Raw genomic sequence first — 12,590 nt, 5'->3', positions numbered from 1 at the left:
AGGGCAGCCACTGGCCGGCCGTTTTAACCGCTATACGACTTTTTAACCGCCCCTTCTTCCGTCGTCGTCCCCCCGCTTGCCTCGGCCCCGCGGCATTTATGATCCACCTATCGTGGCCTCGACGGCCGCGATCCGTTCTCCGGGACACGTGGGCGGCCGGGATGGGGGCGTCCGTAGGGAAGTGGATCTGGGTATTCCTTTTTGGATTACAGAACGGATTTACCTGGATATACATCGCGGTGGAAAGGATCCTTCCTGTCAGGCCGTTGACTTAGGGCCCAGGCCCGCGTGTCGGTGGGTGCTGTGTTTGGAGGGTGGGGGAGGCTTGCGAGGAAAGTCAGATGCGTAGAGAGAGGGTAAAAAGGATTGGAAAATACGGCTCACGTGGATCGGCGGGGCCCACTTGGAGTTCGATGACGGGACGGTGATGTCATCCATGGTGTGGCCATGTGGGGGAGGGGTGCGGTGCCAGTAGGCCGTAGGGTCAACCGCCACCAACCGTCCGCTGCGCGGCGGAGGAGCTACGCGTCGGCGTTCGTTCGTTCGGCTCGACCACGACGACGACAGCGCAGCCACCGCCGACGTACTACCGGCGACTTGCTGCAGAGCCCACGCGCGACGCGAGGATTACCGGCGACTTGCTGCAGAGCCCTATGCGATCCACTTACTCCCTTCGTGCGAAAATACTCGTCGGAGGAATGGATATATCTAGATATATTTTAGTTCTAGATACATTCATTTCTATGCATTTTTCTACAAGTATTTTCGAACAAAGGGAGTACATTTTATTCTTTCAACGCACACACGCAATCTTCACGAGCATCTTTGAAAGACTCAATCGACGCATCACCTTGAACTTGACGAAGCCACCACAGACGTTTTTCATAGTTGGACCAAAACGTCTCCTCCCACTAAATGGGCATCACCGAAATCTCTGAAATAAATTTAGTAAAATGCGCTCGCCAGTGCCAAGTATAGGACTTGAACCCTAGGCTGGTCTATCACAAAGAATCTAATCATCTAAGTTATGCTCAACTCGTGTAGTGCCAGCTATTTAAAAAAGTCTTGCATGAGTTGTCATGATCTTCGTAACAAAATAGTATATAACTCATGGTGACCGTTATAGCAAATACCTTGTAACAGCACATGACAATTTTATTTGTTTTCACATGAAAATTTTGGACGTTTGCTACTCCCTCCGTTCCTAAAAATTCGTCTTTTTAGAGATTTTAAATGGACTACCACATATGGATGTATATAGACATATTTTAGAGTGTAGATTCACTCATTTTGCTTCGTATGTAGTCACTTGTTGAAATCTCTAGAAAGACAAATATTAGGAACAGAGGGGTAGAAAATATTAAAATTCTGACACCAGTTTCTATAACATTTCCTTATAATCAATCGTCCATATGACGATCGTAGCTAAAAAATAGATTTTCGCAGAGTCATGAGGGCAGCTCTATATCTCATTTACAACGAGACCTAGTGTGCTCTTGCGTCAGATGCCTCCCTAAATGGGCCTGGGCTAGTCGCGTGGGAGGCCACAGTCTCTTTTTTTCTTCATGTTTTTTTTGTTTCATTTTTTACTTTTGTTTATACTTCCAAATATACTAAATAAATACCAACAAAAAATATTCTAAATAATTGTATTATGTAAGTTTATTTACTAACCAAGTATTTGATAATTGTTAAGTTTATAAAGAGAATATTTATCACGTATATGAAAAATATATTTAAAAAGTACAATGTATGTAAAAAAAGTTGAACATGTATTTAAATTTTTTTAATCATGCATTTGAAAAATAATAAACAAGTACATGAAAAATGTTAAATATGTATATGCAAAAAGTTGACCATGTATTAAAAAAGATGTCAAACTTGTATTTGAAAATGTCTAATCAAGCATTTGAGAATAATAAAATTTTAATAAAAAATGTTGACAATGTATTAGAAAAATGTTAATCACGTATTTGAAAATGTTCATCAAACATGTGAAAATGTTATTTATATAGAAAAAATGATGACCTTGTATTAAAAAATGTTGATCAAACATTTGAAAAATGTTATATACGTATAACAAAATGTTTCTTATGTATAAGAAAAATATACAATGCGTGTGAAAAGAGTTGATCTTGTATCTAGAAATGGTAATCAAGTATCTAAAATATGTTAAACAAGTATTTGAAAATGTTAATAAAGAATTTGAAATATGTTAAATGTATATAGAAAAAATGTTATCCATGTATTAAAAATGTTAATCTTGTATTCTACAAATGTTAATCAAGCATTTGAGAACATTAAAATGTGTACAGAATATTTGTTGACCACATATTAAAAATGCTACTCCCATATTTCAAAAATATTAATCAGGCATTTGATTTTTTAAAAAATTAGTATGAAAAAAAATGTTAAACATGTATTAAAAAATGTTGAACTTGCACTAGAAAAATTGTCTTGACTAATAAAAAATATGTAGAATGAAAACCAATGGGAAAAAAAACTAACAATACACTAAAAATTGAAAAATAAACAAAAGAAACTAAAGAAAAGAGAAAACGGAAGAACAAGTGCAAAAAGAATGGTAACAATGAAAGTTGATAATGAAACAGAAGAGTCCGATGGGGACGAAGAAAAAACCAAAACCAAAGAAAAGGAATAAGGAAATGGCAAAGAAAAGAAAAAATATTTAAAACCATGAAACAATAAAGAAAACACTTAGAAAAGAAAGAATCTAAAGAAAATTAGTGAAAAAAGAGAAATAAAGAAAAAAGAAAAAACGATGAAAATGGAAGAAAGGAACAAAGAAACCTGAAGAAAAATCAAGAACCAATAAAGAAAATAAAAAAACTAGTGAAAACCAAGGAAAAAACAAAGAAACCGAATAAAGAAAAAAAATAACTAGTGAAAACCGAGAAAAACAAAGAAAAGCAAAGTTACATTGAAGAATAAAGAATATCCAAAGAAAACCGGTAATAAATAAAAAGAATCAAAAAAAGACAAAATAAAATGGAAAACAAACCAGAGCAGGAGCGAACATACATCGAGCAAACTATACTGAGCGAACAACTTGGATAATAGGTCAGCACGCAGGCGAAACGGCTGACGCGAGAGCTCGTTCCATTCTACTATAAGCGTGATATAGCTCTGGCGAGTCATTTTTTTTTGAGAAATTGCTCTCGCGAGTCGTGAGACACCTCTCAGACTATATAATATATTTATGGTGTCTTCTCAAAATCAAGCCCGCAAGTTTCCAATTATATATATTCCTATGGTGTGTGTAGCATGTGCAGGTGGACCATGTTCCTGCGAGGCCGAAAGTGCACCCCGCCCACAAGGATGGGCCAGCCTATTAGTTTGTTTCAGTTTTCTTCTATCTGTCTTCTATCATTGTTTTCTATTTTGGTTTCTATTTCTTCCTTTCTTTTCACATCGCAATTTTTTCAAAAAATGAAAATTAAATTAAATCACAACAATTTTTGAATTCATCAATTTTTCTAAAGATGTGAACAGTTTCCAAATTTTCTAATATTATTTTTATTTATTGAATTTCTATTGAATTCTAAAAGAATTTTTAAATTTATGAACACTTTGTTTCTAACTCGCAAACATTTATTATAAAGAAGTGGACATTTTTTAAGGTTATAAACATTTTTTAAAAATTCATTAGCCTCCTTGGGCTTTGTGAACCCTTTTTTTTGGAAATTCATCAACATTTTTTCAAATTTTTTCCATTCGCAAACATGTATTGAAATTCATGAAATTTATTTAAATTCATGAACATTTTTGTGAATTCGCGTGCAATTTCCGAAATTACTAAATAGTTTTTGAAATCATGAACATTTTTATGGATCTAGAATTATTTTTTGAAATTCATGAATGTTTTCTGAATTCGCAAACATTCAATACAGAGAATGTGATGGGCTAGCCACTACAACACAAGACTTATTGTGATTTCTCAAAAAAAAAAGACTTATCATGACATATGTAAAAGAAACTACCCGCAGCGGCAAAAAGTGAACCAGGTCGCTTCCACAAAACATGTTGCCAAAGGATCGAACACAGGACCTCCCACTAGGAGAGCGTCAATAACCAGTGCAGTAACTGAGGTTATGTGTCTGAAAAGGCAGCGAACTATAAATAGGCTGCGGATTAATTATTATTTCAAAATTCGAATGTGATTAGAGACAAAATAGGAACAAAAATATTTGGGAAAAAGATTAGAGATCAAATAGTAATAAAAAAGAATATAAGAAATTTATTCTAAATTATGAACTATTTTTTGTAAACATAAGTGATTTTTTTGAAAAAGTGAACGTTTTTAAAAATTGAAAACTACTTTACAAAACTCAAGCATTTTTTGAATTTGCGAATTAATTTAGAAAACATGAACATTTTTTGAATTTGTGAACAAATTTTGAAAACTGTAGAATCTTTTTGAATATGAGAACAAATTTGGGAAAGAGGAACATACTTTGAAATTCCAAACGCTTTTGAATTTGAGAAAAAGTACTAAACATGCAAACATTTTTTGAATTTGTGAAGAAATTTTGAAACATGAATATTTTCTAAATATTTGAATTTTTTGAGAAGGAAAATATTTGCTAAATTTGTGTAGAAAATTTAAAACAGAAACATTATTAGACAATTCTCAGTTTTTCCCAATTTGTGAACAAAATTTAAACGTGTGAACATTTTTGTATTTTTGAACAAATTTTGGAAATAGGAACTTTTTTTGAAACAAAATATTATTTGGTTTGTGAACAAAAAGTCGATTTTCTTCCTCCAAAAACAACTCTCATCGACTGTCGGTGATGGTCGCTCTTCCTCTATTACTCCTACTATGAAAAGATCAGAGAGGAGGAACAGAGGAAGCGCGACCCCCTACGACAACAATCGACATCTGTCAATATCATCGGGATGACCTCCATAGCATCCATACAAACATTAAGAAGTAATAGATGCATCAACAATTATCTACATTCATCCATCCTTCATTGCATCCATCTATGCATTCATACATACATCCATCAATATATTGATACACACAAAAAACTACAAAAAAATACTACAAAAAAAGTCCATGCATCAATCCAGGCATTAATACATACATATATACATTCATACATCCATGCATCTATCAATCCTTGCATCGATACATACATTCATGCATACATACAACATCGGGCAGGGGGAGACGAAGCTCGCCGAGAGGGGGAGGTGGTGCCGACGGGGTTGGGGGGCGCCTGCTCGGTGGGGCGAGGGGCGCCGACTCGGTGGGGCGGGGGGAGGGGGGCTCGGTGGGGCGGGGGGCGCCGGTCGTGGTACACACCCTTGCGGGCCAATGTCGAACCACCATGGTTAGTCTCAACGTCCCCGTTGAAATTGAAGGGCTGGATTTCCATGTTTCCCCCATTATTTTAAAGTCGTCCAATATCGACCTCATTCTGGGAATGAAAATGATTGAAAACACATACCGCTTCCATCATTTCCGCCACTAAAACCATCCATCTACTACATGTTGGAAATATGCCCTAGAGGCAATAATAAAAGGATTATTATTATATTTCCTTGTTCATAATAATTGTCTTTTATTCATGCTATAATTGTATTATCCAGAAACCGTAATACACGTGTGAATACATAGACCACAATACGTCCCTAGTAAGCCTCTAGTTGACTAGCTCGTTGGTCAACAGATAGTCATGGTTTCCTGACTATGGACATTAGATGTCGTTGACAACGGGATCACATCATTAGGAGAATGATGTGATGGACAAGACCCATTCCTAAGCATAGCACAAGATCGTGTAGTTCGTTTTGCTAGAGCTTTTCCAATGTCAAGTATCTCTTCCTTAGACCATGAGATCGTGTAACTCCCGGATACCGTAGGAGTGCTTTGGGTGTACCAAACGTCACAACGTAACTGGGTGACTATAAAGGTGCACTACAGGTACCTCCGAAAGTGTCTGTTGGGTTGACACGGATCGAGACTGGGATTTGTCACTCCGTGTTACGGGGAGGTATCACTGGGCCCACTCGGTAGTGCATCATCATAATGAGATCAAAGTGACCAAGTGTCTGGTCACGGGATCATGCATTACGGTACGAGTAAAGTGACTTGCCGGTAATGAGACTGAATGAGGTATTGGGATACCGACGATCGAGTCTCGGGCAAGTAACATACCGTTTGACAAAGGGAATAGTATACGGGGTTGCTTGAACCCTCGACATCGTGGTTCATCCGATGAGATCATCGAGGAGTATGTGGGAGCCAACATGGGTATCCAGATCCCGCTGTTGGTTATTGACCGGAGAGCCGTCTCGGTCATGTCTGCATGTCTCCCGAACTCGTAGGGTCTACACACTTAAGGTTCGGTGACGCTAGGGTTGTATGAATATGAGTATGCAGCAAACCGAATGTGGTTCGGAGTCCCGGATGAGATCTCGGACGTCACGAGGAGTTCCGGAATGGTCCGGAGGTAAAGAAAACCATATAGGAAGTGCTGTTTCGGCCATCGGGAAAGTTTCGGGGTCACCCGGTATTGTACCGGGACCACCGGAAGGGTCCCGAGGGTCCACCGGGTGGGGCCACCTATCCCGGAGGGCCCCGTGGGCTGAAGTGGGAGGGGAACCAGCCCCTAGTGGGCTGGTGCGCCCCCCCTTGGGCCCCCCTGCGCCTAGGGTTGGAAACCCTAGGTGGGCGGGGGGGAGGGGGGGCGCACCACTTGCCTTGGGGGGCACTCCACCCCCCTGGCCGCCGCCCCCTTGGGAGATTGAATCTCCCAGGGCCGGCGCCCCCCCTGGGGGCCTACATAAAGGAGGGCAGGGGGGAGGGCATCCGCACCCTTGTGTCTTGGCGCCTCCCTCCCCTGCTACACCTCGTCCTCCTCCCGCAGCAGCTTGGCGAAGCCCTGCCGGAGTTCTGCTGCATCCACCACCACGCCGTCGTGCTGCTGGATCATCATCAACCTCTCCTTTCCCCTTGCTGGATCAAGACGGAGGAGACGTCACGCTGACCGTACGTGTGTTGAACGCGGAGGTGCTGTCCGTTCGGCGCTAGGATCTCCGGTGATAGGATCACGACGAGAACGACTACCTCAACCCCGTTCTTTTGAACGCTTCCGCTCGCGATCTACAAAGTGGTATGTAGATGCATCTCTCCTTTCACTCGTTGCTTAGATGAACTCATAGATGGATCTTGGTGAAACCGTAGGAAAATTTTTATTTTCTGCAACGTTCCCCAACAGTGGCATCATGAGCTAGGTCTATGCGTAGTTCTCTATTACACGAGTAGAACACAATTTTGTTGTGGGCGTAGATCTTGTCAACTTGCTTGCCGCTACTAGTCTTTTCTTGCTTCAGCGGTATTATGGGATGAAGCGGCCCGGACCGACCTTACACGTACGCTTACGTGAGACAGGTTCCACCGACTGACATGCACTAGTTGCATAAGGTGGCTAGCGGGTGTTTGTCTCTCCTACTTTAGTTGGAGCGGATTAGATGAAAAGGGTCCTTATGAAGGGTAAATAGAAGTTGACAAAATCACGTTGTGGTTATTCGTAGGTAAGAAAACGTTCTTGCTAGAACCCAATTGCAGCCACGTAAAAGATGCAACAACAATTAGAGGATGTCTAACTTGTTTTTGCAGCAATTGTCATGTGATGTGATATGGCCAGAAGTTGTGATGAATGATGAATGCTATATTGTGATGTATGAGATCATGTTCTTGTAATAGGAATCACAACTTGCATGTCGATGAGTATGACAACCAGCAGGAGCCATAGGAGTTGTCTTTATTTTTTGTATGACCTGCGTGTCATTGAAGAACGTCATGTAAATTACTTTACTTTATTGCTAAACGTGTTAGCCATAGAAGTAGAAGTAGTCGTTGGCGTGACAACTTCATGAAGACACAATGATGTAGATCATGATGGTGGAGATCATGGTGTCATGCCGGTGACGAAGATGATCATGGAGCCCCGAAGATGGAGATCGAAGGAGCTATATGATATTGGCCATATCATGTCACTACTATATAATTGCATGTGATGTTTATTATGTTTTATGCATCTTGTTTACTTAGAACGACAGTAGTAAATAAGATGATCCCTTATAATAATTTCAAGAAAGTGTTCCCCCTAACTGTGCGCCGTTGCTAAAGTTCGTCGTTTCGAAGCACCACGTGATGATCGGGTGTGATAGATCCTTACGTTCACATACAACGGGTGTAAGACAGTTTTACACATGCAGAAACACTTAGGGTTAACTTGACGAGCCTAGCATGTACAGACATGGCCTCGGAACACAGAGACCGAAAGGTCGAACATGAGTCGTATGGAAGATACGATCAACATGGAGATGTTCACCGATGATGACTAGTCCGTCTCACGTGATGATCGGACACGGCCTAGTCGACTCGGATCGTGTAATACTTAGATGACTAGAGGGATGTCTAATCTGAGTGGGAGTTCATTAAATAATTTGATTAGATGAACTTAATTATCATGAACTTAGTCTAAAACTTTTGCAAAATATGTCTTGTAGATCAAATGGCCAACGCTCATGTCAACATGAACTTCAACGCGTTCCTAGAGAAAACCAAGCTGAAAGATGATGTCAGCAACTATTCGGACTGGGTCCGGAACCTGAGGATCATCCTCATAGCAGCCAAGAAAGATTATGTCCTAGATGCACCGCTAGGTGAAGCACCCATCCCAGAGAACCAAGATGTTATGAACACTTGGCAATCACATGCTGATGATTACTCCCTCGTTCAGTGCGGCATGCTTTACAGCTTAGAACCGGGGCTCCAAAAGCGTTTTGAGAAACACGGAGCATATGAGATGTTCGAGGAGCTGAAAATGGTTTTCCAAGCTCATGCCCGGGTCGAGAGATATGAAGTCTTCGACAAGTTCTATAGTTGTAAGATGGAGGAAAACAGTTCTGTCAGTGAGCACATACTCAAAATGTCTGGGTTGCACAACCGCCTATCCCAGCTGGAGATCAACCTCCCAGACGAGGCGGTCATTGATAGAATCCTTCAGTCTCTCCCACCGAGCTACAAGAGCTTTGTGTTGAACTACAATATGCAGGGGATGGTGAAGACCATTCCTGAAGTATTTTCAATGCTGAAGTCAGCAGAGGTTGAAATCAAGAAAGAACATCAAGTGTTGTTGGTCAATAAGACCACTAAGTTCAAGAAGGGCAAGGGTAATAAGAACTTCAAGAAGGACGGCAAAGATGTTGCCGCACCCGGTAAGCCAGTTGCCGGGAAGAAGTCAAAGAATGGACCCAAGCCTGAGACTGAGTGCTTTTATTGCAAAGGGAAGGGTCACTAGAAGCGGAACTGCCCCAAATACTTACGGACAAGAAGGCCGACAACACTTAAGGTATATTTGATATACATGTAATTGATGTGTACCTTACCAGTACTCGTAGTAACTCCTGGGTATTTGATACCGGTGCCGTTGCTCACATTTGTAACTCACAACAGGAGCTGCGGAATAAGCGGAGACCGGCGAAGGACGAGGTGACGATGCGCGTCGGAAATGGTTCCAAGGTCGATGTGATCGCCGTCGGCACGCTACCTCTACATTTACCTAATGGATTAGTTTTAAACCTCAATAATTGTTATTTAGTGCCAAGTTTGAGCATGAACATTGTATCTGGATCTCGTTTGATACGAGATGGCTACTCATTTAAATTCGAGAATAATGGTTGTTCTATTTATATGAGAGATATGTTTTATGGTCATGCCCCGATGGTCAATGGTTTATTCTTAATGAATCTCGAACGTAGTGTTACACATATTCATAGTGTGAATACCAAAATATGTAAAGTTGATAACGATAGTCCCACATACTTGTGGCACTGCCGCCTTGGTCACATTGGTGTCAAGCGCATGAAGAAGCTCCATACTGATGGACTTTTAGAGTCTCTAGATTATGAATCATTTGACACATGCGAACCATGTCTCATGGGCAAAATGACCAAGACCCCGTTCTCCAGAACAATGGAGCGAGCAACCAACTTATTGGAAATCATACATACTGATGTGTGTGGTCCAATGAGCGCTGAGGCTCGCGGAGGATATCTTTATGTTCTCACTCTCACTGATGACTTGAGTAGATATGGGTATGTCTACTTGATGAAACACAAGTCTGAGACCTTTGAAAAGTTCAAGGAATTTCAGAATGAAGTAGAGAATCAACGTGACTGAAAGATAAAATTCTTACGATCGGATCGTGGAGGAGAATATTTAAGTCACAAATTTGGTACACACTTAAGAAAATGTGGAATCGTTTCACAACTCACGCCGCCTGGAACACCTCAGCGTAACGGTGTGTCCGAACATCGTAATCGCACTCTATTGGATATGGTGCGATCTATGATGTCTCTTACCGATTTACCGCTATCATTTTGGGGATACGCTCTAGAGACAGCTACATTCACTTTAAATAGGGCACCGTCTAAATCCGTTGAGACGACACCGTATGAATTATGGTTTGGGAAGAAACCTAAGCTATCTTTCTAAAAAGTTTGGGGATGCGATGCTTATGTCAAGAAACTTCAACCTGAAAAGCTCGAACCCAAGTCGGAAAAATGCGTCTTCATAGGATACCCTAAGGAAACCATTGGGTATACCTTCTACTTAAGATCCGAGGGCAAGATCTTTGTTGCCAAGAACGGATCCTTTCTGGAAAAAGAGTTTCTCTCAAAAGGAGTATGTGGGAGGAAAGTAGAACTCGATGAAGTACTACCTCTTGAACCGGAAAGTAGTGCAGCTCAGAAAACGTTCCTGTGGTGCCTACACCGACAGGAGAGGAAATTAATGATGATGATCAAGGTACTTCTGATCAAGTTGCTACTGAACTTCGTAGGTCCACAAGGACATGTTCCACACCAGAGTGGTATGGTAACCCTGTCCTAGAAATTATGTTGTTAGACAACGGTGAACCTTCGAACTATGAAGAAGCGATGGCGGGCCCAGATTACAACAAATGGCTAGAAGCCATGCAATCCGAGATAGAATCCATGTATGAAAACAAAGTATGGACTTTGACTGACTTGCCCGATGATCGGCGAGTGATAGAAAACAAATGGATCTTTAAGAAGAAGACGGACGCGGATGGTAATGTCATCATCTATAAAGCTCGACTTGTCGCTAAGGGTTATCGGCAAGTTCAAGGGATTGACTATGATGAGACTTTCTCTCCCGTAAGTCCGTCCGAATCATGTTAGCAATTGCCGCATACTATGATTATGAGATATGGCAGATGGACGTCAAAACGGCATTCCTTAACGGTTATCTTAAGGAAGAGCTGTATATGATGCAGCCGGAAGGTTTTGTCGATCCTAAGAATGCTAACAAAGTGTGCAAGCTCCAGCGATCCATTTATGGGCTGGTGCAAGCATCTCGGAGTTGGAACATTCGCTTTGATGAGACGATCAAAGTGTTTGGGTTTATGCAGACTTATGGAGAAGCCTGTGTTTACAAGAAAGTGAGTGGGACCTCTGTAGCATTTCTCATATTATATGTAGATGACATACTTTTGATGGGAAATGATATAGAATTCTTGGACAACATTAAGGCCTACTTGAATAAGTATTTTTCAATGAAGGGCCTTGAAGAAGCTGCTTACATATTAGGCATCAAGATCTATAGGGATAGATCGAGACGCCTCATAGGTCTTTCACAAAGCACATACCTTGATAAGATTTTGAAGAAGTTCAAAATGGATCAGTCCAAGAAAGGGTTCTTGCCTGTACTGCAAGGTGTGAGATTGAGCTCGGCTCAATGCCCGACCACGACAAAAGATAAAGAAGAGATGAGAGTCATCCCCTATGCCTCAGCCATAGGATCTATTATGTATGCCATGCTGTGTACCAGACCTGATGTAAACCTTGCCGTAAGTTTGGTAGGAAGGTACCAAAGTAATCCCGGCAAGGAACACTGGACAACGGTCAAGAATATCCCGAAGTACCTGAAAAGGACAAAGGACATGTTTCTCGTTTATCGAGGTGATGAAGAGCTCGTCGTAAAAGGTTACGTTGACGCTAGCTTCGACACAGATCTGGATGACTCTAAGTCACAAACCGGATACGTGTATATGTTGAATGGTGGAGCAGTAAGCTGGTGCAGCTGCAAGCAGAGCGTCGTGGCGGGATCTACATGTGAAGCGGAGTACATGGCAGCCTCGGAGGCAGCGCATGAAGCAATTTGGGTGAAGGAGTTCATCACCGACCTAGGAGTCATACCCAATGCGTCGGGGCCGATCAAACTCTTCTGTGACAACACTGGAGCTATTGCCCTTGCCAAGGAGCCCAGGTTTCACAAGAAGACCAGGCACATCAAGCGTCGCTCCAACTCCATCCGTGAAAATGTTCAAGATGGAGACATAGATATTTGCAAAGTACATACGGATCTGAATGTCGCAGATCCGTTGACTAAACCTCTCTCGTGAGCAAAACATGATCAACACCAGAACTCTATGGGTGTTCGATTCATCACAATGTAACTAGATTATTGACTCTAGTGCAAGTGGGAGACTGTTGGAAATATGCCCTAGAGGCAATAATAAAAGGAT

This window comes from Triticum aestivum, chromosome 1B, assembly GCF_018294505.1.
Source record: "Triticum aestivum cultivar Chinese Spring chromosome 1B, IWGSC CS RefSeq v2.1, whole genome shotgun sequence".
NCBI lineage: Eukaryota > Viridiplantae > Streptophyta > Magnoliopsida > Poales > Poaceae > Triticum > Triticum aestivum.
The sequence above is the reverse complement of the archived record's forward strand: the minus strand, read 5'-3'. Positions refer to the sequence as shown.